The following is a 22688-nucleotide window of genomic DNA, read 5'->3' as shown; positions in this document are numbered from 1 at the left end:
CGTTTTCGTGAATGGGACAGAATAACGTTACAAACACTCTTCATAAGCTCATAGGTCCTAAGAGCAGAATTAGGCCATTCGGCCCATCGAGTCTACTCCGCCATTCAATCATGGCTGATCTATCTCTCACACCTCACCCCATTCTCCTGCCTTCTCCCTATATCCCCCGACACCTGTACTAATCAAGAATCTGTCAATCTCCGCCTTAAAAATATGCATTGCCGTGGCATCCACAGCCGTCTAAGGAAATTAAATTAATTCCACAGATGTGGGTGGGGGGGGGGGGGTTATGGGGAGAAGGCAGGAGAATGGGGTTGAGAGGGATAGACAGACCAGCCACATTTGAATGGAGGAGTAGACTTGATGGGCCGAATGGCCTAATTCTGCTCCAATCATGATGTTATGAATTCATGATGAGGTAGTCTGTCCGTGCTCGGTGGCTCTGAGTCGTTCAATCCAACTGACTGCCAATATTTGCCGACACATTTGCAATGCAGGCCGTGCGTTGAATGCCAATGAGGAGAAAACGTTATATACTTTGACAGCACTCTTTCACTGCTTCTGAACATCCCAAATCACTTAACAGCCAGCAGAGTATTTCTTTTGATATGTAAGCAATGCTTTGGCCGGGGTATCAGATGGATGAAAATTGTTTCCATCTATCTCTACAGCACATTGGAGCAGAGGAACAGCCACAGTGTCCATGCCGAACGTAATAGACAATAGGTACAGGAGTAGGCCAGTTTGGCCCTTCGAGTTATAGCCCTGTCCCACGGTACGAGTTCATTCCAAGAGCTCTCCCGAGTTTAAAAAAATTCAAACTCGTGGTAAGCACGGAGAATGAACGTAGCGGGTACGTCAGAGCTCGGGGACGTCTCTTAGTGGCTCGTAACGCTAACGGCAGGTACTCGGGAGACTCGCTAACGGCAGGTAAGCACGGGGAGACTCGTGAAGATTTTTCAACATGTTGAAAAATGTCCACGAGAGCCCCGAGTACCGACGAGCGGCCATTACTGTAAATCTCCGAATTGGGGCAAACTCGGGAGAGCTCTTGGAATGAACTCGTACAGTGGGACAGGGCTTTAAGTGTTCAGGGATAGCTGGTCGGTGCGGACTCGGTGGGCCGAAGGGCCTGTTTCTGCATCAGATAAAAAACAAATAAATATGGTGACATGCATTATGTGAGCTATGCTAAAAGAATCTCAATGTACAGTGCACAAATGACAGTAACGAATTATGTGGAAGAAGGAACTTTAAACCGAAGATGGACACAAAATGCTGGAGTAACCCAGCGGGACAGGGAGCATTTCTGGAGAGAAGGAATGGGCGACGTTTCGGGCATTGCGGGTATACAGGGTGGTCCAAAACGCTTTCTCAGTCTTTATCGGTCAGAATTTTGAGTATAGAAGTTGGGAGGTCATATTACAATAGACTATAGACAATAGGTGCAGGAGGAGGCCATTTGGCCCTTCGAGCCAGCACCGCCATTCAATGTGATCATGGCTGATCATCCCCAATCAGTACCCCGTTCCTGCCTTCTCCCCATATCCCCTGACTCTGCTATTTTTAAGAGTCCTATCCAGCTCTCTTTTGAAAGAACCAGCCTCCACAGCCCTCTGAGGCAGCAAATTCCACAGACTCATAACTGTGAAAAAGTGTTTCCTCGTCTCCGTTCGAAATGGCTTACCCCTTATTCTTAAACTGTGGCCCCTGGTTCTGGACTCCCCCAACATCGGGAACATGTTCCCTGCCTCTAGCGTGTCCAAACCCTTCATAATCTTATATGTTTCAATGAGATGCCCTCTCATCCTTCTCAGCTCCAGAGTATACAAGCCCAGCCGTATGTACGGATGTATAAGAAGTTGGTAAGGCCACATTTGGAGTATTGTGTTCAGCTTTGGTCACACTGTTATGGGAAAGATGTCAAGCTGGAAAGGGTGCAGAGAAGATTTATGAGGATGTTGCCAGGACTCGGGGGTCTGGGTAAGACTTTATTCCTTGGAGAACACGAGGCTGAGGGGTAATCTTACAGAGGTGTATAAAATCATGAGGGGAATAGATAGTGTGAATGTACAGTTTTTTTTACCCGAGTGGGGTAGTCAAGAACCAGAGGAGACATGTTTAAAGTGAGTGGGACACAGTTTAATAGGGACAATGTCTTTACCCAGATGGTGGTGGATGTATGGAACAAGTTGCCAGAGGAGGTATTTGACGCAGGTACTACAACAGCTTTGCAATGGGTAGGAAAGGTTTCAAGCAATATGGGCAAAACCCAGGCAAATGGGATTATCTGAGACGGCATGGATGGGTAGGGCTTTTTTTCCTCTCAATTAATCGCAAAAAACGTTTGGGTTGTTGCCAGGACTAGAGGGTGTGAGCTATAGGGAGAGGTTGATTAGGCGGGGACTCTTAACTTGGCGCGCAGGAGGACGAGGGGTGATCTTATAGAGATGTACAAAATCATGAGAGGAATAGATCGGGTGGATGCACAGAGTCTCTTGCCCAGAGTAGGGGAGTTGAGGCAACTGGTGACTATGTGCTCCTCTGTCTGTGTTGGGTCCCCACACTCGCAGGAGGCGCTCGCTGTCCACGAGGCCCCACCTCTTCATCGCTACTCCATAGCGTCCGGTGCCTGTCCTCAAGTGGTTGAGGGTTGTCCACTGCTTTCGGGGGCAGGTCCTGGCCTGGGACGTCCATGGGGTCATTGATGTGCTGGTGTAGCCTAGATGGTTCCGCTGACTGACAACAGCATTGAAAAGACACTTGGACAAGTACAAGGGGTAGGAAAGGTGTCAAGCGATATGGGCCAAACGTGGGACGGGCTCCGAGAGGGCATCTTGGTGGGCGTGGGTACGTCGGGCTGACGCAGTTGTTTCCGTGGCACGTGACTCCGTGACGCTTCAGAGATCCAGCCCTTCATAACAGGTTTTTAGATGAGAGATCCAAATGTAACATTTAGATTAGAGACACAGATACAGCGTGGAAACAGGCCCTCCTGCCCACCGGGTCCGCGCCGACCAGCGATCCCCGCTCACACTAACACTACCCTACATCCACTAGGGACAATTTTTTACATTTATCCCAAGCCAATTAACCTACAAATCTGCCCGTCTTAGGAGCGTCGGAGGAAACCGAAGATCTCGCTAGAATTTAGAAGATTGAGGGGGGATCTTATAGAAACTTACAAAACTCTTAAGGGATTGGACAGGCTAGATGCAGGAAGATTGTTCCCGATGTTGGGGAAGTCCAGGACAAGGGGTCACAGTTTAAGGATAAAGGGGGAAATCCTTTAGGACCGAGATGAGAAAAACATTTTTCACACAGAGAGTGGTGAATATGTGGAATTCTCTGCCACAGAGGGTAGTTGAAGCCAGTTCATTGGCTATATTTAAGAGGGAGTTAGATGTGGCCCTTGTGGCTAAAGGGATCAGGGGGTATGGAGAGAAGGCAGGTACAGGATACTGAGTTGAATGATCAGCCATGATCATATTGAATGGCGGTGCAGGCTCGAAGGGCCGAAGGGCCTACTCCTGCCCCTATTTTCTATGTCTATGTCTATCTCGGAGAAAACCCACGCCATGCAAACTCCGTACGGACAGCGCCCGTAGTCGGGATCGAACCCGTGTCTCCGGCGCTGTGAGGTAGCAACTCTACCGCTGCGCCACCGTGACCGCCGGTGACTTGGAAGAAAATGTCTAAGTTTTCCTATGATTTGGAAGTGAGTGTGATTGCGCGCTGTCAGGAAGATGTAAGAGTGCTGGTGGGTGATTTAGACATGTTGAACGAGAGGCAGATGTGTGTAATGTAGATAAATGTCAAGTTATCCTTCTGGGCGAGAGAAAGAACAAAGGGTAGAATGTCATTTTGAACAGATTGATTGTAAACGTTGATCTACAAAGAGATCCGGGTACCCCAGTACCGCACTCGCTCAGAATGAACGTGCAGACGCAGGAAGTAGTTGAGACAGGACACGTTGCCCTTCATCGCAAGGGGTTTGGAGTGCAGGAACAAGGAGACTGCAATTATGCAAGAACGTGATGGGAGCACACCTGGATCGCACTGTTTTGATCTCCTTGCCGAAGAGGATTGCAAATAAAAACTCGGTTCAGAGGGCAGATTCCCGAGGTGACCAATATTGAGCGGGTGTGTGGAGGAATGGGAGGAAATCACTTTAAAAGGCAGTGGGGTGCAGGAAGGGACTGCAGATGCTGGTTTCTGAGGCCTAATCTGAGGAAAGACATTCTTGTCATAGAGGGAGTACAGAGAAGGTTCACCAGACTGATTCCTGGGATGTCAGGACTTTCATATGAAGAAAGACTGGATAGACTCGGCTGGTACTTGCTAGAATTTAGAAGATTGAGGGGGGATCTTATAGAAACTTACAAAATTCTTAAGGGGTTGGACAGGCTAGATGCAGGAAGATTGTTCCCGATGTTGGGGAAGTCCAGAACAAGGGGTCACGGTTTAAGGATAAAGGGGAAATCTTTTAGGACCGAGATGAGAAAAACATTTTTCACACAGAGAGTGGTGAATCTCTGGAATTCTCTGCCACAGAAGGTAGTTGAGGCTATATTTAAGAGGGTGTTAGATGTGGCCCTTGTGGCTAAAGGGATCAGGGGGTATGGAGAGAAGGCAGGTACAGGATACTGAGTTGGATGATCAGCCATGATCATATTGAATGGCGGTGCTGGCTCGAAGGGCCGAATGGCCTACTCCTGCACCTATTGTCTATGTTTCTATGTTTTCAACCGAAGATAGAGACAAAAAGCTGGAGTAACTCAGCGGGACAGGCAGCATCTCCAGAGAGAAGGAACGGGAGACGTTTTTTCAATGTTCTTCACTGTGATGGAAGGCAATAAAGTTCAGTCACCTTCCTCCCTTGTTCACCCGCGGTCGAGGCCTTCAACCCTCTGCGGCATCCGCTACAGATGTTCAGGCCCTCTCGTTGGGATGATCGAGACTCCGATGTCGGGACAGATCGGAATACGCTTGGAGTTCCCGAATCGGCCGCTTCTTATCGGAGACCGCGGCTTCACGGTGTTAAAGGTCCACAGGCCCCCCGCGGTCGGAGTTCCAACAGTGGCGATCCTCGGCAAAGGATCGCAGCTCCGCGACGTTAAGCCCTCGCCGCGCCCGCGGCTTGAAGCTCTGGGCCGGTCCCCGGTCTGAAGTGGCCGCACCAATCCGTGCGCCGATCCAAAATCCTCTTAAACGCCACTATCGTATCTGCCTCAACCACCAGACCTGGCAGTTCCAGGCACCCACCACCCCATGTGTAAATAAAAACGTAATCTGTACCTCACCGTTAAATTTTACCCCTCTTAGACGGTTTCCCCTCCTATCATTTTGACTATCAGTTTAGTTTAGTCTAGAGATACAGCGCGGAAACAGGCCCCTTGACCCACGGAGTCCGCGCCAATCAACGATCACCCAGTATGTTAAAGGGCCTGTCCCACGAACATGCAACTGCATGCGGCAAGCGCGACCAAACCGGAAGCGGGGGCCTCGCAGAGGACGAGTGATCCCGTACGAGTCGAAGTGCGAGCGAAGTCCGCGGGAAGTTCGCGCGTGACGTACGGCGTTAAGACGCTGCTTACAGCGTCGAGGCGGTGCGTACGGCCTCAATGCCGCGTGGAATTTTTGGACAGTGTCAGTTTTTCGGAGTCCCGCGCGATGTCGGGACCAGCCCCGCACAACTCCATACGGCTCCGGCGATCGAAGTGGGACCGGCCCCGCGAGGCCGTACGGGTCAAGCGACCACGTTTGGTCGCGCTTGCCGCTTGCAGTCGCATGCTCGTGGGACAGGCCCTTTACGCTTTACTACACACTCCAGGGACACGATATAATTATAGCTAGCCAATTAACCTACAAACGTGTACGTCTTTGGAGTGTGGGATGAAAGCAGAACATCCGGAGAAAACCCACGCAGGTCACGGGGACGCTGCCTGACCAGCTTTTTGTGTCCAACTTCGGTTTAAACCAGCGTCTGCAGTTCCTCCCTGCGCCTCTTGATATACTTTCCGTCTCAATGAATAAAACTCCAATGGGTTTTTTTAGCCGTTCTCTCAACTTATCCCACCATCTTCAAGGTTTTATTTGCCTATTACCCCAGGTCCCTCTTTGCTTGTGACCCACATTACAATCATGTCATTTCAACGACGGCGTCCCTTTGTATTCTCCCAACCTGACTGCACCACTTCACACTTCCCTGCACCAGATTTAAACTAGCGCCTTATTTAATTGCCGGAACGATCTCTGTAACTCACCTGGGCACTACCAGAGTTGGGGATGATCACATTGAATGGCGGGGCTGGATCGAAGGGCCGAAGGGCCTACTCCTGCACCTATTGTCCATCGCCTATTGTCTATTGTCTATAGAACAAAATCGTGAGAGGAATTGATCGGGTAGACGCACAGAGTCTCTTTCCCGCAATAGGGGAATCGAGAACCAGGGGACATAGGTTTAAGGAGGGGAAGATTTAATAGGAACTTTTTCACACATGAGTGGTGGGTGCATGGAACAAGCTGTTGGAAGAGGTATTTGAGGCAGGGACCATCGCAACGTTTAAGAAACATTTGGCAGGTACATGGATAGGACAGGTTTAGGGGGATATGGACCAAATGCCGGCAGGTGGGACTAGTTTAAGAATAAGGAGTAAGCCATTTGGAATGGAGACGAGGAAACACTTTTTCTCACAGAGAGTGGTGAGTCTGTGGAATTCTCTGCCTCAGAGGGCGGTGGAGGCAGGTTCTCTGGATGCTTTCAAGAGAGAGTTAGATAGGGCTCTTAAAGATAGTGAAGTCAGGGGACATGGGGAGAAGGCAGGAACGGGGTACTGATTGGGGATGATCGGCCATGATCGAGTGGTGCTGACTCGAAGGGCCAAATGGCCTACTCCTGCACCTATTGTCTAATGTCTATTGTCTATAGTGTAGATGGGACATGTTGGCGGGTGTGGGCAAGTTGGGCCGATGGGTTGCTTGCACTCAATGACTCCATATGCAGGCAGATAAGAATTGGGCTTGCCATCATGTTCGGCACAGGGATGGTGGGCCCAAGGGCCTATTTCCGCCCTGTCCCGAATGTCTAACAACTAAAGTCATGTTCGGCACAGATATGTTCGGGCTGAAGGTCCGTGCTATGTTCTAAAAACGTAAGGTTGGCACGTTACTCTGAGAGAAAATAACATTTCAGCCCTCAGAAACAGAAGTAGGAACCGGCTTTTTTGTAAAAGCGAGTTATAAAAATGTGGTGAGAAAGCCGTTACTAAAGTACATGACCTGAAAAACAGGGTTTAATGCTCCGTATTTTAAGTGTGATGGAATTCATTGTAATTGCTGGAGCATGCTGTTTTTGGCAATGGAATGGGAATTTGGGAATAGTTAGTATCCAGATGTTGGGAGATGGCCTCGAGGATTTGAGGATTTCGATATATTATAACATATATGTATATATATTTATAGATTTTTTTTGTTCGTGGACCACTGTGGGCCTCAGGAGAGCGACTTGTAAATTGAGTGGAAATGTCTTGAGAAGTTTGGTTAACAAAAGGCCGTGTTCCGCAGCCCATGGCCGTCGACTGAATTCTTGGAAGCCCCTTCATTTCATCATTCCAGTTCATCTTGTGGTCAGATGATTCCTGTAAAGTGAAGGGGAGAAAATGTCAATGGTTTCCCACCAGAGGATTCTTTCACGAGCCTCGAATGGGTTTCGCGGCAACATGTTTTCGTGAAACCTTTCAACCAGACGTTTTTCCCTCTTCTCTTCCATGAACCAGGTTCTTCTGCCATCTATGCACATCCAGGCGTGTGAGTGCCAGCAAGTTAAAGGCTGCAGTGCATCTTATAGAGCGTCTCGTTTGCCCATTAGAAAACAGAATGTGAGGGGGAAAAGATTGAATAGGAACATTATTACCGTAGAGGGAGTGCAGAGAAGGTTCACCAGACTGATTCCTGGGATGTCAGGACTTTCATATGAAGAAAGACTGGATAGACTCGGCTTGCACTCGCTAGAATTTAGGAGATTGAGGGGGGATCTTATAGAAACTTAGGAGTAGTCCATTCAATGGCGGTGCAGGAGTAGTCCATTCAGCCCTTCGAGCCTGCACCGCCATTCAATATGATCATGGCTGATCATCCAACTCAGTATCCTGTACCTGCCTTCTCTCCATACCCCCTGATACCTTTAGCCACAAGGGCCACATCTAACTCCCTCTTAAATATAGCCAATGAACTGGCCTCAACTACCTTCTGTGGCAGAGAATTCCACAGATTCACCACTCTCTGTGTGAAAAATGTTTTTCTCATCTCGGTCCTAAAAGACTTCCCCCTTATCCTTAAACTGTGACCCCTTGTACTGGACTTCCCCAACATCGGGAGCAATCTTCCTGCATCTAGCCTGTCCAACCCCTTAAGAATTTTGTAAGTTTCTATAAGGTCCCCCCTCAAAGAAGAAGAAAGGAAGAGGCAGAATGGTTGGACAGGTACATGGATAGGGCAGGTTTGGAGGGCTATGGGCCAAGCGCAGGCAAGTTGGGACTAGGGTAGCTGGGACATTGGTGGCCGGTGTGGGCGAGTTGGGCCGAAGGGCCTGTTTCCACACTGCATCCCTATACGACTCTATGAGATCAGTAACAGCATAGAAAAAAAGACCCTTCGGCCCACAATGTCTGTGATGAATGCCAAGCCAAGACCAACTCTTGGAGGTAGAAACAAGGAACTGCAGATGCTGGTTTACAAAAAAAAACCTCTTGCCTCCCGACACGACAGGGGGAATGTCCCAACAGTTCCCGAGGTGAGGATCGAACCTGTGTCTCTGACTCTGTAAGGCAGCAACACCACCGCTATAGTCAAGGGAGTCAACAGTGCTAACTGCGGGTGCTGTCTGTACTGTCTGACAATCTCTCCTGGACCCAGCACATTGATACAATCATAGTGAAAGCCCACCAGCCCCTCTACTTCCTGAGAATAGACAACAGACAATAGACAATAGGTGCAGGAGTAGGCCATTCGGCCCTTCGAGCCAGCACCGCCATTCAATGTGACCATGGCTGATCATCCCCAATCAGTACCCCGTTCCTGCCTTCTCCCCATATCCCCTGACTCCGCTATTTTTAAGAGCGCTATCCAACTCTCTCTTGAAAGCATCCAGAGAATCCGCCTCCACCGCCCTCTGAGGCAGAGAATTCCACAGACTCACAACTCTCTGTGAGAAAAAGTGTTTCCTCGTCTCTGTTCTAAATGACTTACTCCTTATTCTTAAACTGGCCCCTGGTTCTGGACTCCCCCAACATCGGGAACATGTTTCCTGCCTCTAGCGTGGCCAAGCCCTTAACAATCTTATTTGTTTCAATGAGAAACCCTCTCATCCTTCTAAACTCCAGAGTGTACAAGCCCAGCTGCTCCATTCCCTCAGCATATGACAGTCCCGCCATCCCGGGAATTAATCTTGTAAACCTACGCTGCACTACCTCAATAGCAAGAATGTCCTTCCTCAAATTAGGGGACCAAAACTGCACACAATACTCCAGGTGTGGTCTCACTAGGGCTCTGTACAGCTGCAGAAGGACCTCTTTGCTCCTATATTCGATTCCTCTTGTTATTAAGGCCAACATGCCATTTGCTTTCTTCACTGCCTGCTGCACCTGCATGCTTACTTTCATAGACTGATGTACAAGGACCCCCAGATCCCCTTTGTACTTCCCCTTTTCCCAACTCTCCCCTGACTCTCAGTCTGCAGAAGGGCCTCGACCCGAAACGTCGCCCATTCCTACTCTCCGCAGATGCTGCCTGTCCCGCTGAGTTAGTCCAGCTTTTTTGTGTCTGTGTCTTCTGAGGTAAATTGCCCTGGGCTCCTCAGTCTTTCTTCCCAGCCACTATTTACCATTCCTGAAGTCATCTTTGTAAATCATCTCTGCACCCTCCTGAGTCCAGACCTGTCTTCCACGCAATGTGGTGACCAGAACTCTCTTACCGTCTACAGTGATCAGAGTGTGTACATGAACTGGTGCGCTAAGCTTAGTAAAACCACCCTTGTTCTTACCCTGGGCTCAGGCTGATGAAACACTTTCTTTTTAACCATTAAAATGCCTGTTGCCTTTAAGAATCCACAGGTTGGCTCCCAGTTCAGTACACTGCCATTCTCCGCGTAAAGTGCAAAACTGTACTCGCACAGCGGTAGAGTTGCTGCCTCACGGAGACAGAGACCCGGGTCCCATCCTGACCACTGGTGCTGTCTGTGTGGAGTTTGTACGTTCTTCGCCCGTGACCGCGTGGGTTTTCTCCGGGTGCTCCGGTTTCCGCCCACGCTCCAAAAGACGTACAGGTTAAAGAAAGAACTGCAGATGCTGGACAAGTCGAAGGTAGACAAAAATGCTGGAGAAACTCAGCGGGTGAGGCAGCATCTATGGAGCGAAGGAAATAGGCGACGTTTCGGGCCGAAACCCTTCTTCATACGTACAGGTTTGTCGGTTAATTGGCTGGGGTAAAAATGTCAAATTGTTCCCAGTGTGTAGGATAGCGCTAGTGTGCGGGGATCGCTGGTCGGCGCAGACTCGGTGGGCTGTAGGGCTTGTTTCCGCGCTGTGTCTCTGAATTAAACTAAAACTAATCATTCAGTATACTGCCATTCACTGTGCAAGTGTGAAGCCCGACCTACACCTAAACTCTCTTCTCTTGCCAACGTGGCAACTCTGACGGCACGGTGGTGCAGCGGTAGAGTTGCTGCCTCACAGCGCCAGAGACCCGGCTTTGATCCTGACCGCAGCTGCCGTCTGTACCTTCTCCCCGTGACCTGCGTGGGTTTTCTCCGAGTGCTCCGGTTTCCTCCCACGCGCCAAAGACGTGGAGGAGAGGTCTGCAGGTTAATTGACTTCGGTAAAAATTGTAAATTGTCCCGAGTGTGTGCAGGACAGTGCTGGCGTACGGGGCGATCGCTGGTCGGCGCGGACTCAGGTGTTCCTCAGGGCCCGTTTCCGCGCTGTGTCTCTAAACTAAGGGAGTGCAGCGTAGGTTTACAAGGTTAATTCCCGGGATGGCGGGACTGTCATATGCTGAGAGAATGGAGCAGCTGGGCTTATACACTCTGGAGTTTAGAAGGATGAGAGGGTATCTCATTGAAACATATAAGATTGTTAAGGGTTTGTACACGCTAGAGGCAGGAAACATGTTCCCGATGTTGGGGGAGTCCAGAACCATGGGCCACAGTTTAAGAATAAGGAGTAAGCCATTTAGAACGGAGACGAGGAAACACCTTTTCTCACAGAGAGTGGTGAGTCTGTGGAATTCTCTGCCTCAGAGGGCGGTGGAGGCCGGTTCTCTGGATGCTTTCAAGAGAGAGCTGGATAGGGCTCTGAAAAATTGCGGAGTCAGGGGATATGGGGAGAAGACAGGAACGGGGAACTGATTGGGGATGATCAGCCATGATCACATTGAATGGCGGTGCTGGCTCGAAGGGCCGAATGGCCTACTCCTGCACCTATTGCCTATTGTCTAGTGTCTATTAAACAAAACTAAACTCGGCATTAGACCATTCGCAGAAGAAACCTTTGGGAAAGGTTTGGACGAATCTTATAGAATTTATCGAGGATGTAACTAGTAGAGTGGATAAGGGAGAACCAGTGGATGTGTTATATCTGGACTTTCAGAAGGCTTTCGACAAGGTCACACATAAGAGATTAGTATACAAACTTAAAGCACACGGTATTGGGGGTATTGATGTGGATAGAGAACTGGCTGGCAGACAGGAAGCAAAGAGTAGGAGTAAACGGGTCCTTTTCACAATGGCAGGCAGTGACTAGTGGGGTACCTCAAGGCTCAGTGCTGGGACCCCAGCTATTTACAATATATATTAATGATTTGGACGAGGGAATTGAATGCAACATCTCCAAATTTGCGGATGACACGAAGCTGGGGGGCTGTGTGGAGGATGCTAGGAGGCTGCAGGGTGACTTGGATAGGCTGGGTGAGTGGGCAAATGCATGGCAAATGCAGTATAATGTGGATAAATGTGAGGTTATCCACTTTGGTGGCAAAAACAGGAAAGTAGACTATTATCTGAATGGTGGCCGATTAGGAAAGGGGGAGATGCAACGAGACCTGGGTGTCATGGTACACCAGTCATTAAAAGTAGGCATGCAGGTGCAGCAGGCAGTGAAGAAAGCGAATGGTATGTTAGCATTCACAGCAAAAGGATTTGAGTATAGGAGCAGGGAGGTTCTACTGCAGTTGTGCAGGGTCTTGGTGAGACCGCACCTGGAGTATTGCGTACAGTTTTGGCCTCCTAATCTGAGGAAGGACATTCTTGCCATAGAGGGAGTACAGAGAAGGTTCACCAGACTGATTTCTGGGATGTCAGGACTTTCATATGAAGAAAGACTGGATAGACTCGGTTTGTACTCGCTAGAATTTAGAAGATTGAGGGGTTGTACAGGCTAGATGCAGGAAGATTGTTCCCGATGTTGGGGAAGTCCAGAACAAGGGGTCACAGTTTAAGGATAAGGGGGAAATCTTTTAGGACCGAGATGAGGAAAACATTTTTCACACAGAGAGTGGTGAATCTGTGGAATTCTCTGCCACAGAAGGTAGTTGAGGCCAGTTCATTGGCTATATTTAAGAGGGAGTTAGATGTGGCCCTTGTGGCTAAAGGGATCAGGGGGTATGGAGAGAAGGCAGGTACAGGATACTGAGTTGGATGATCAGCCATGATCATATTGAATGGCGGTGCAGGCTCGAAGGGCCGAATGGCCTACTCCTGCACCTATTTTCTATGTTTCTATGAAAGAATGCGGGAAGGGCAACTGAAGAAGGAATGTCAAAGCAATTTTCCCCTTTTCCCAGTTTCTTATGGGATACATGAATTGTTGCCAATTCTTTATAGTTAGCAGATGGCACTAATTGAAATGGTCACTTTGGCATCTCTATAAAACAAATGTTTAGTTTTTTTTGGGACTCCGGGGAAATTATATTCAGAAACTCAAATGTCAAAGACTTTTTACAAGGTCAAGTACTCTTATAATGAGTTTATTTTTTCTTTCCACTGTTTTAAGCTGTTTTTTTTTTTCAAACAATTCCCAATTCAACCTTGCGGTGCTGACAAAGAGAAAACACATATCCCGAGCAGTTCCCAAAATGATTATTAATGGGAAGGCAGCCATGGAGATCCCGTGTAAAACGGGAGGGAGTGGCCTTCCTCAGTGGAGCTACTTGTAATAAACAAGGGCTTCTTAAAAAAAAGGAATTGATTGCAGCCTCCATTATTAAAGCTGAGCTCAAATCTCCAAGGCAGAGGAATGGATAACCTTCAGAGGTTCTGGGAGCAGATTTAGGCCATTCGGCCCATCAGGTCTACTCCGCCGTTCAATCATGGCTGATCTATCTCTCCCTCCCAACCCCATTCTCCTGCCTTCTCCCCATAACCCCTGACACTTCTGTAAAAATGCGGGCGCTGTCGGTTCGAAATTTGTACGTTCTCCCCGTGACCCGCGTGGGTTTACTCCCAAAGCTCCAGCTTCCTCCCACATTCCACAGACGTGCAGGCATTTAAGTTAATTGGCTCTGGTGGGAGATTGCAACCTTCACGTGGTCCGCCCTGTTTCGACGAACGCAATCAACCCGGCGTGCACAATCAAATAAGATCAAATAGAACAAGTTGTCCTCCAACTTTAGGCTGTGCACACCATACGCAAGAAGAAGAAGAAGAAGAAGAAGAAGAGAAGGCTTCGGAAAAAAAATAATAATCCTAGTGTGTGTGTGTAGGAATATTAATGTACGAGGATCGCTGGTCGGCGTGGACCCAATGCGCCGAAGGGCCTGTTTCTGCGCTGTATCTCTAAACAAAGCTAGTCTGGACTAAACCAAACTAGACTAAACTAAACTATAAGATGACCCCTCAGCCTCCTGCGCTCCAAGGAATAATGTCCGAACCTGCTCAACCTCTCCCTGTAGCTCAGGCCTACAAGTCCTGGCAACATCCTCATAAATCTTCTCCGCACCCTTTTACAGTATAATTGCTTTCTTAAATTTCATAGACCAAAAGTTGCCGTGATTTTAAACTTTTACTTTTGACTTTTTAACATGTGTTGAATATATTCAGTGGCTCCTGATCAAACTGGTTTAAGCCTGCAGGAGACTGGAGCTTGGATAACTTACTCTGGGATCTCAGGAGGATCTGTTCTAAGCTGACAACAAGTGGGCAGTCTTAGGCTGCATGGTGTACGAGCAAAGGGGATTGCCTGCTCAGTTCACTTCAGTGCAGGTTAGTTTGTTGTCACGTGCAGTGAGAAGCTTTTTGTTGCGTGCTCTTTGAATCACTTTCCTCTTTGAATCACTTCCCTCTGGAAGGCGACTCCGGACTGTCAAAGCTGCCACAGCCAGACATAAAAACAGTTTTTATCCACGAGTAGTTGCTCTACTCAACAGCCAAAAATCTGTAGCCTCCCTTTGATCTGGTATTTTGTTGGTTCACATGCTTGATCAATGGTGTTTTATCATTAATGTTTTATTATTATTAATGTTTAGTGTTTTCTGAGTCATTCGTAACTGTCACTGTATGTCATGTTGTTACTTGTGGGCGGAGCACCAAGGCAAATTCCTTGTATGTGAATACTTGGCCAATAAACTTACTTACTTACTTACTTACTTACTTATCCAGTCAGCCGAAAGACAATCCACGATTACATTCGAGCACGGTGGCACACCGGTAGAGTTGCTGCCTTGCAGCGCCGGAGACCTGGGTTCGCTGTCTGTACGGAGTTTGTACGTTCTCCCCGTGACCTGCGTGGGTTTTCTCCGGGTGCTCCGGTTTCCTCCCACGCTCCAAAGACGTACGGGTTTGTAGGTTAATTGGCTTCGTTAAAATTGTAAATTGTGTGTAGGAGAGTGTTAGTGTCAAGGGTGATCGCGGGATAGCATGGACTCGGTGGGCCGAAGAGCCTGTTTCCATGCTGCATCTCCAAAGTCTAAAGTCTGAAGTCTAACGATTAGGAATCTGAGGGTCAACTTTTTTCACACATGGTGGATGTGTGGAACAAGTTGCCAGGGGCGGCTGTTGAGGCAGGGACGGTAACGACATTGAAGAGACATTTGGATTGGTGCATGGGGGATGGGAAAGGTTTAGAGGGATATGGGCCAAACACGGGCAGGTGGGACTAGTGCGGTCACGGTGGCGCAGCGGTAGAGTTGCTGCCTTACAGCAAATGCAGCGCCGGAGTCCCGGGTTCGATCCTGACTACGGGTGCTGTCTGTACGGAGTTTGCACGTTCTCCCCGTGACCTGCGTGGGTTTTCTCCGAGATCTTCGGTTTGCTCCCACACTCCAAAGACGTACAGCTTTGTAGGTTAATTGGCTTGGTAAATGTAAAAATTGCCCCTAGTGTGTGTAGGATAGTGTTAATGTGCAGGGATCGCTGGTCGGCGCGGACCCAGTGGGCCGCAGGGCCCGTTTCTGTGCTGTATCTCTAAACTAAAGATGGGACATCGTCATAAGATCGAGTAGTAGAATTAGGCCGTTCGGCCCATCAAGTCTACTCCGCCATTCAATCGTTGCTGATCTATCCCTCCCTCCTAACCTCATTCTCCTGTCTTCTCCCTATTACCCCCGACACCCGTACTAATCAAGAATCTTGATCGGCAAGGGCAAGCTGGGCTGTGTGACGCTATGACGAACTCTTGCTCACCAGTTAGCTAAACCTAAACCTGATTGTAGTGGTTATAATTTTCTTACGCAAGAATAAACCTCTATGAAGCCTCTATTCATCATGCATTCATTGAGTCTCCAAAGCTGATGGGCAAATGTTATTGTATTTAAAATGAAGCTGGTGTATATGAGGAATCATTGAATACGAAAATATCCATCCGAGCATTGGAGGCTGAGGAATGAAGTCCTAGTGAGACCACACCTGAAGTATTGTGTGCAGTTCTGGTCCCCTAATTTGAGGAAGGACATACTTGCTATTGAGGGAGTGCAGCGTAGGTTTACAAGGTTAATTCCCGGGATGGCGGGACTGTCATATGCTGAGAGAATGGAGCGGCTGGGCTTGTACACTCTGGAGTTTAGAAGGATGAGGGGGATCTCATTGAAACATATAAGATTGTTAAGGGTTTGGACACGCTAGAGGCAGGAAACATGTTCCCGATGTTGGGGGAGTCCAGAACCAGGGGCCACAGTTTAAGAATAAGGAGTAAGCCATTTAGAACGGAGACGAGGAATCATTTTTTCTCACAGAGGGTGGTGAGTCTGTGGAATTCTCTGCCTCAGAGGGCGGTGGAGGCAGGTTCTCTGGATGCTTTCAAGAGAGAGCTAGATAGGGCTCTTAAAAATAGCGTAGTCAGGGGATATTGGGAGAAGGCAGGAACGGGGTACTGATTGGGGATGATCAGCCATGATCACTATATATGGCGGTGCTGGCTCGAAGGGCCGAATGGCCTACTTCTGCACCAATTGTCTATTGTCTATAGTCTATTGCCATCTCTCCATTAGTGTAGGAAGTTAACTCCAGACGCTGGTTTAAACCGAAGGTAGACACAAAATGCTGGAGTAACTCAGTGGGACAGGCAGCATCGCTGGAGAGAAGGAATGGATGTTGTTTTGGGTCAATAGAATTCTCTGCCTCAGAGTGCGGTGGAGGCCAGTTCTCTGTATGCCTGCCTGCATTCGACCCATATCCCTCTAAACCTGTCCTCTCCCTGTACCTGTCCAAATGCTCCTCAGCTCGGGCTTGTTTCGTCGGCACTGGTTCCCCAAGAGTTAATGGGAGTCAGTGAGTCAGGGGCAGGAACATGCCCATGGAGGGAAATGAATACAGTGTGTGTCTTGTGTGAGCAGAGATGATTTAAAGCTGTATGAAACCATAAACCAGAACCTCGTAGCGATCCTGTGAACCTTTCATCGATTCTTTCTCATGGCGTCTAAGCTCCTTAGTGCAATTTACTCAAAATAGATAACTCGGAACCACATGTGGGAACAACCTGTATCCACTTCTGAAATAGTTTCACACTGGTGGGCAGATCTGGGACAAATGAAAGCACACTTTCTTTAAATCCACCTGCCTCCTCACCTCCAGAACAAGGAGCACACACACACACACGCACACACACACACGCACACACACGCACACACACACGCACACACACACACGCACACACACGCACACACACGCATTCGCCGCATGCACGCACACACACACGCACGCACGCATGCAGTCGCACACACACACACATGCAGTCGCACACACACACATACACGCACACACGCGCACGCGCGTACACACACACGCGCACACACACACGCGCACACACACGTACACACACACACATGCAGTCGCACACACACACACGTAGACGCACACGCACTCGCCGCATGCACGCACACACACGCGCGTGCGCACGCACACATGCAGACACGCACACACATGCAGACACGCACACACACGCACACATGCAGACACGCACACCCACGCACACACATGCGCACACACACGCGCACACTCACGCACGCACACACATACACACACACGCGCACACGCACACAAACCCGCACGCGCTCACACACTCGCGCACGCACACGTATACACGCACACACACACATGGATGTACACATGTAGACACACGCACATATAGACATGGACGCACATACGGAAAGGCACACGGGGACACACGTGCACACGCACATGTACAAGGATTCACACAGCCACACACGCATGGACGTACACACGCAGGCACTCTCACACACACGTACACACATATAAACACACGGACCCACATACAGATTTTTGCACATTGACACACACACACATAACACCTGCACACACACGCATGCACACAGACACCCATACACATGCGCGCGCACGGACGCACACACACACCCCCCATGTTTTGATAGCGATTTCCGCCCCTGCTCATTACAATCGCTCCACTCTTTTAAACCTCTACTCCAATGGCAGCATTTCTTACTCTAACTCTGGTCTTCTTATTCTCCTCTCTGATGTGTCGATTGATGCCACGGCCAACCTTTATCCTCGTCTGTTGCGTCCCACACCTGTCCTCTCCCCGGCTACAGTGCAGTTCCTAATCTTTCAACCATCATTAATCTGCTTCTACTGGACTTTACCTTGCACCTTACAGCGCCAGAGCCCCGGGTCCCAGGTTCGATCCTGACCACGGGTGCTGTCTGTATGGAGTTTGTACGTTCTCCCCGTGACCTGCGTGGGTTTTCTCCGAGACCTTCGGTCTCCTCCCACGCTCCAAAGACGTACAGATTTGTAGCCCCATTGGCTTGGTGTAAATAAAATTTGTCCCTCGTATGTGTAGGATAGTGTTAGTGTGCGGGGATCGCTTGTCGGCGTGGACTCAGTGCTGCGACTTGTCCCGCTGAGTTACTCCTGCATTTTGTGTCAATCTTCTGTGACATCTTTTAGTTTGGTTCAGATTAGTTTGTTGTCACGTGTACCGAAGTACAGTGAAAAGCTTTTGTTGCGTGCTATCCAGTCAGCGGAAAGACAATACATAATTACAATCAAGGCTTCCACAGTGTAGAGATACAGGATAATGGGAATAACGTTTAGATAAAATCCAGTGAAGTCCAATTAAATATAGTCCGAGAGCTTTCAATGAGGTAGATGGTAGTTCAGGACCGCTCTCTGGTTGTTGGTAGGATGGTTCAGTTGACTGATAACAGCTGGGAAGAAACTGTCTCTGAGTCTGGAGGTGTGCGTTTTCGCACTTCTGTACCTCTTGCCCAATGGAAGAGGGGAGAAGAGGGAGTGTGCATGACATATTTTGATGTAAGGAGACTGATGCACGGATAGCCCAATGAAAGGGCTAGTTAGAGTGGATGTGAAGAGGATGTTTCCACCAGTGGGAGAGCCTAGGACCAGAGGGCACAGCCTCAGAATTAAAGGACGTTCCTTTGGAATGGAGATGCGGAGGAATTTCCTTCGCCAAGGTTTAGTTTAGTTTAGATCAGACACAAAAAGCTGGAGTAACTCAGCTGGTCAGATGGCATCTCTGGAGAAAATAAATAGTTGACGCTTCGGCTCGAGATCCTTCTTAGTTTGTTGAAAAGATTTTTGGTCGGGTGCATTCTAGTCAGCGCAACGACAATGCATGATTACAATGAAGCCGCTCACCACTGTGGTTTCCTCCGGGTGATCCGGTTTCCTCCCACATCCCAAAGACGGTTATTTCAGATTCAAATTCAGATTCAAACTTTATTGGCATTGTGCAGTGTACAGTACAGAGACAACGAAACTCAGTTAGCATCTCCCTGGAAGAGCGACATAGAATATGAGCAATAAATATATATATTTACGTGCATACAGTCGTAGTAGTGCGATTTTTATCTGGTGGAGGAGTGTCCGGGGGGGGGGGGGGGGGGTGATTGGCAATCACCGAGGTACAGTGTTGAGTAATGTAACAGCTGCAGGGAAGAAGCTGTTCCTGGACCTGCTGGTCCGGCAATGGAGAGACCTGTAGCACCTCCGGTAGGAGGGTAAACAGTTTGTGGTTGGGGTGAGAGCAGTCCTTGGCGATGCTGAGCGCCCTTCGCAGACAACGCTTGCTTTGGACAGAGTCAATGGAGGGGAGCGAGGAACCGGTGATGCGTTGGGCAATTTTCACCACCCTCCGCAGTGCTTTCCGGTCGGAGACAGAGCAGTTGCCATACCATACTGTGATACAGTTGGTAAGGATGCTCTCGATGGTGCAGCGGTAGAAGTTCACCAGGATCTGAGGAGACAGATGGACCTTCTTCGGTCTCCTCAGGAAGAAGAGACGCTGGTGAGCCTTCTTGACCAGAGTTGAGATATTGTGGGTCCAAGAGAGGTCATCGGACATGTTGACTCCCAGGAACCTGAAGCTGGAAACACGTTCCACCTCGGCCATTTGCCCGCTGTAAACTGCCCCGAGTCCGTCGGGAATGGATGAGAATGCTGGATAACATGGAACGCGTGTGGACGGCTGATTGCTGGTCGGCACGGACTTGGTGGGCCGAAAGGCCTGCTCCATGCTGGATCTTGCAGAGAGTCATCCGCCACACAAATAGGCCGTTCGGTCCAACTTGTCCATGCCGACCATAATGCTCCATCTGCACTAGTCCCACCTACCTGCATTTGGCCCATATCCCTCTAAACTCTTCCAATCCATTTACCTGTCCAAACGTCTTTTTTAAATTTAAAAAAATATATTTTTATTAGAAGTGATGTACAATAATATAAGACATGAATAACATATTACATTTCATGTACAACTTCTTATTTTAAATTTAATAGTAGAAAAAAAAGGTAAGAAAAGCAAGAAATATAGAGAGAGAGAGGGTACACAAAAATGCTGGAGAAACTCAGCGGGTGCAGCAGCATCTATGGAGCGATGGAAATAGGCGACGTTTCGGGCCGAAACCCTTCTTCAGACTGATGGGGGGTGGGGGGAGAAGGAAGGAAAAAGGGGAGGAGGAGGAGCCCGAGGGCGGGGGGATGGGAGGAGACAGCTCGAGGGTTGAGGAAGGGGAGGAGACAGCAAGGGCTAGCAAAACTGGGAGAATTCAACGTTCATGCCATCCGGACGCAAGCAACCCAGGCGGAATATGAGGTGCTGTTCCTCCAATTTTCGGTGTTGCTCACTCTGGTAATGGAGGAGACCCAGGACAGAGAGGTCGGATTGGGAATGGGAGGGGGAGTTGAAGTGCTTAGCCACCGGGAGTTCAGGTAGGTTATTGCGGACTGAGCGGAGGTGTTCGGCGAAACGATCGCCCAACCTCCGCTTAGTCTCCCCGATGTAAATCAGCTGACATCTAGAGCAGCGGATGCAGTAGATGAGGTTGGAGGAGATACAGGTGAACCTTTGTCGCACCTGGAACGACTGCTTGGGTCCTTTGAGAGAGAGAGTATTGTATAGCTCGAAAAGGAAAAGCAGCGGTGATGTGAACTAAGCAAAAAGAGAAAGAATAGGAAAGAGAGGAGAGAGAAGAAAATAAAAAGAAAGAAATTGAAAGGAATATGCCTCCTTCATATCTTTACCCACATCTCACCCGGTTCTGAAAGACTTAATTTCTAAGGTTGTATTGCACCACATGCTTGTAATAGATCGATAATTAGAGACCAAATCTTTAAGAATTGGTCTGATTTGCCTGATAGGACGAATCTCATATCTTCAAGGTGTAACATTTCCGTCATGTTTGAGATCCACATTTTGAGCCTCGGCTTGGGTGCGTTTTTCCATAATTTTATGAAGTTTTATGCAAGAGATAAAAGAGTGTACTATAGTAGCGTTTTGAGATAGGCATTTATCACAGATGGGAGAAACATTTGGAAAACATCTTTTAAACAGCCTGAATTTCAGTCAATCAATTACATGGAAACATAGACAATTAGTGCAGGAGGCGGCCATTCGACCCTTTGAGCCAGCACCACCATTCAATATGATCATGGCTGATCATCCAGATGACATCACCTCTGCAGTGAAGAAAGCGAATGTCATGTTGGCCTTCATAAAAAGACGAGTTGAGTATAGGAGCAAAGAGGTCCTTCTGCAGTTGTACAGGGCCCTAGTGAGAACACACCTGGAGTATTGTGTGCAATTTTGGTCTCCAAACTTGAGGAAGGACATTGTTGCTATTGAGGGAGTGCAGCGTAGGTTTACAAAGTTAATTCCCGGGATGGCGGGACTGTCATATGCTGAGAGAATGGAGCAGCTGGGCTTGTAGACTCTGGAGTTTAGAAGGATGGGAGGGGATCTTATTGAAACATATAAGATTATTAAGGGTTTGGACACGCTAGAGGCAGGAAACATGTTCCCAATGTTGGGGAAGTCCAGAACCAGGGGCCACAGTTTAAGAATAAGGGGTAAGCCATTTAGAACGGAGATGAGGAAAAACATTTTCACACAGAGAGTGGTGAGTCTGTGGAATTCTCTGCCTAAAACTTCTCTGCACCCTTCCCAACTTAACACAATCTTTCCTATGATAAGACACAAAATCGCTGGCGTAGCTCAGTGGGTCAGGCAGCATCTCTGGAGAGAAGGGATGGGTGTGATGTTTCGAGCCGAGACCCTTCTTCAGACTGACATCTTTCCTGTAACAGAGTGATGAAAACTGAGCACAATACTCTACGCGTGGCCTCACTAATGTCTTGGACAACTGTAACGTGACCTCCCAACGTCTACCCGGCAATGAGCTTCTTGCAGAGGTGATGTCCTCCTGTCCTTAGGTTGTGGATCTGTGTGGATCTGTGGAATTCTCTGCCACAGAAGGCAGTGGAGGCCAATTCACTGGATGTTTTCAAAAGAGAGTTGGATTTAGCTCTTAGGGTTAACAAAATCAAGGGATATGGGAAGAAAGCAGGAGCGAAGTACTGATTAATAGACAATAGACAATAGACAATAGGTGCAGGAGTAGGCCATTCAGCCCTTCGAGACAGCACTGCCGCCATTCACTGTGATAAAGGCTGATCATCCCCAATCAGTACCCCATTCCTGCCTTCTCCCCATATCTCCTGACTCCGCTATCTTCAAGAATCCTATCTAGCTCTCTCTTGAAAGTATTCAGAGAACCGGCCTCCACCGCCCTCTGAGGCAGAGAATTCCACAGACTCACCACTCTCTGTGAGAAAAAGTGTTTCCTCGTCTCCGTTCCAAATGGCTTACTCCTTATTCTTAAACTGGGAAACATTTGGACGGAACCCGAGCGGCAATTTCCTACAC

General features: G+C 48.6%; 1 protein-coding gene and 1 long non-coding RNA gene across 2 annotated transcripts in view; both read left to right on the top strand.

Annotated features, from left to right (window-relative positions):
• exoc6b (exocyst complex component 6B) overlaps nucleotides 1-22688 on the top strand; it is a 495523-nt gene that overhangs the window by 226582 nt on the left and 246253 nt on the right. The gene's annotated exons all lie outside the window — the stretch shown is intronic.
• Nucleotides 4856-21219, top strand: LOC116982508. Its single transcript, XR_004414479.1, has 3 exons — nucleotides 4856-4865; nucleotides 11762-11768; nucleotides 21086-21219. It is a non-coding gene; the product is annotated as an uncharacterized LOC116982508 (long non-coding RNA).

Source organism: Amblyraja radiata, chromosome 1 (assembly GCF_010909765.2).
Source record: "Amblyraja radiata isolate CabotCenter1 chromosome 1, sAmbRad1.1.pri, whole genome shotgun sequence".
NCBI lineage: Eukaryota > Metazoa > Chordata > Chondrichthyes > Rajiformes > Rajidae > Amblyraja > Amblyraja radiata.
The sequence above is the reverse complement of the archived record's forward strand: the minus strand, read 5'-3'. Positions and strand labels throughout refer to the sequence as shown.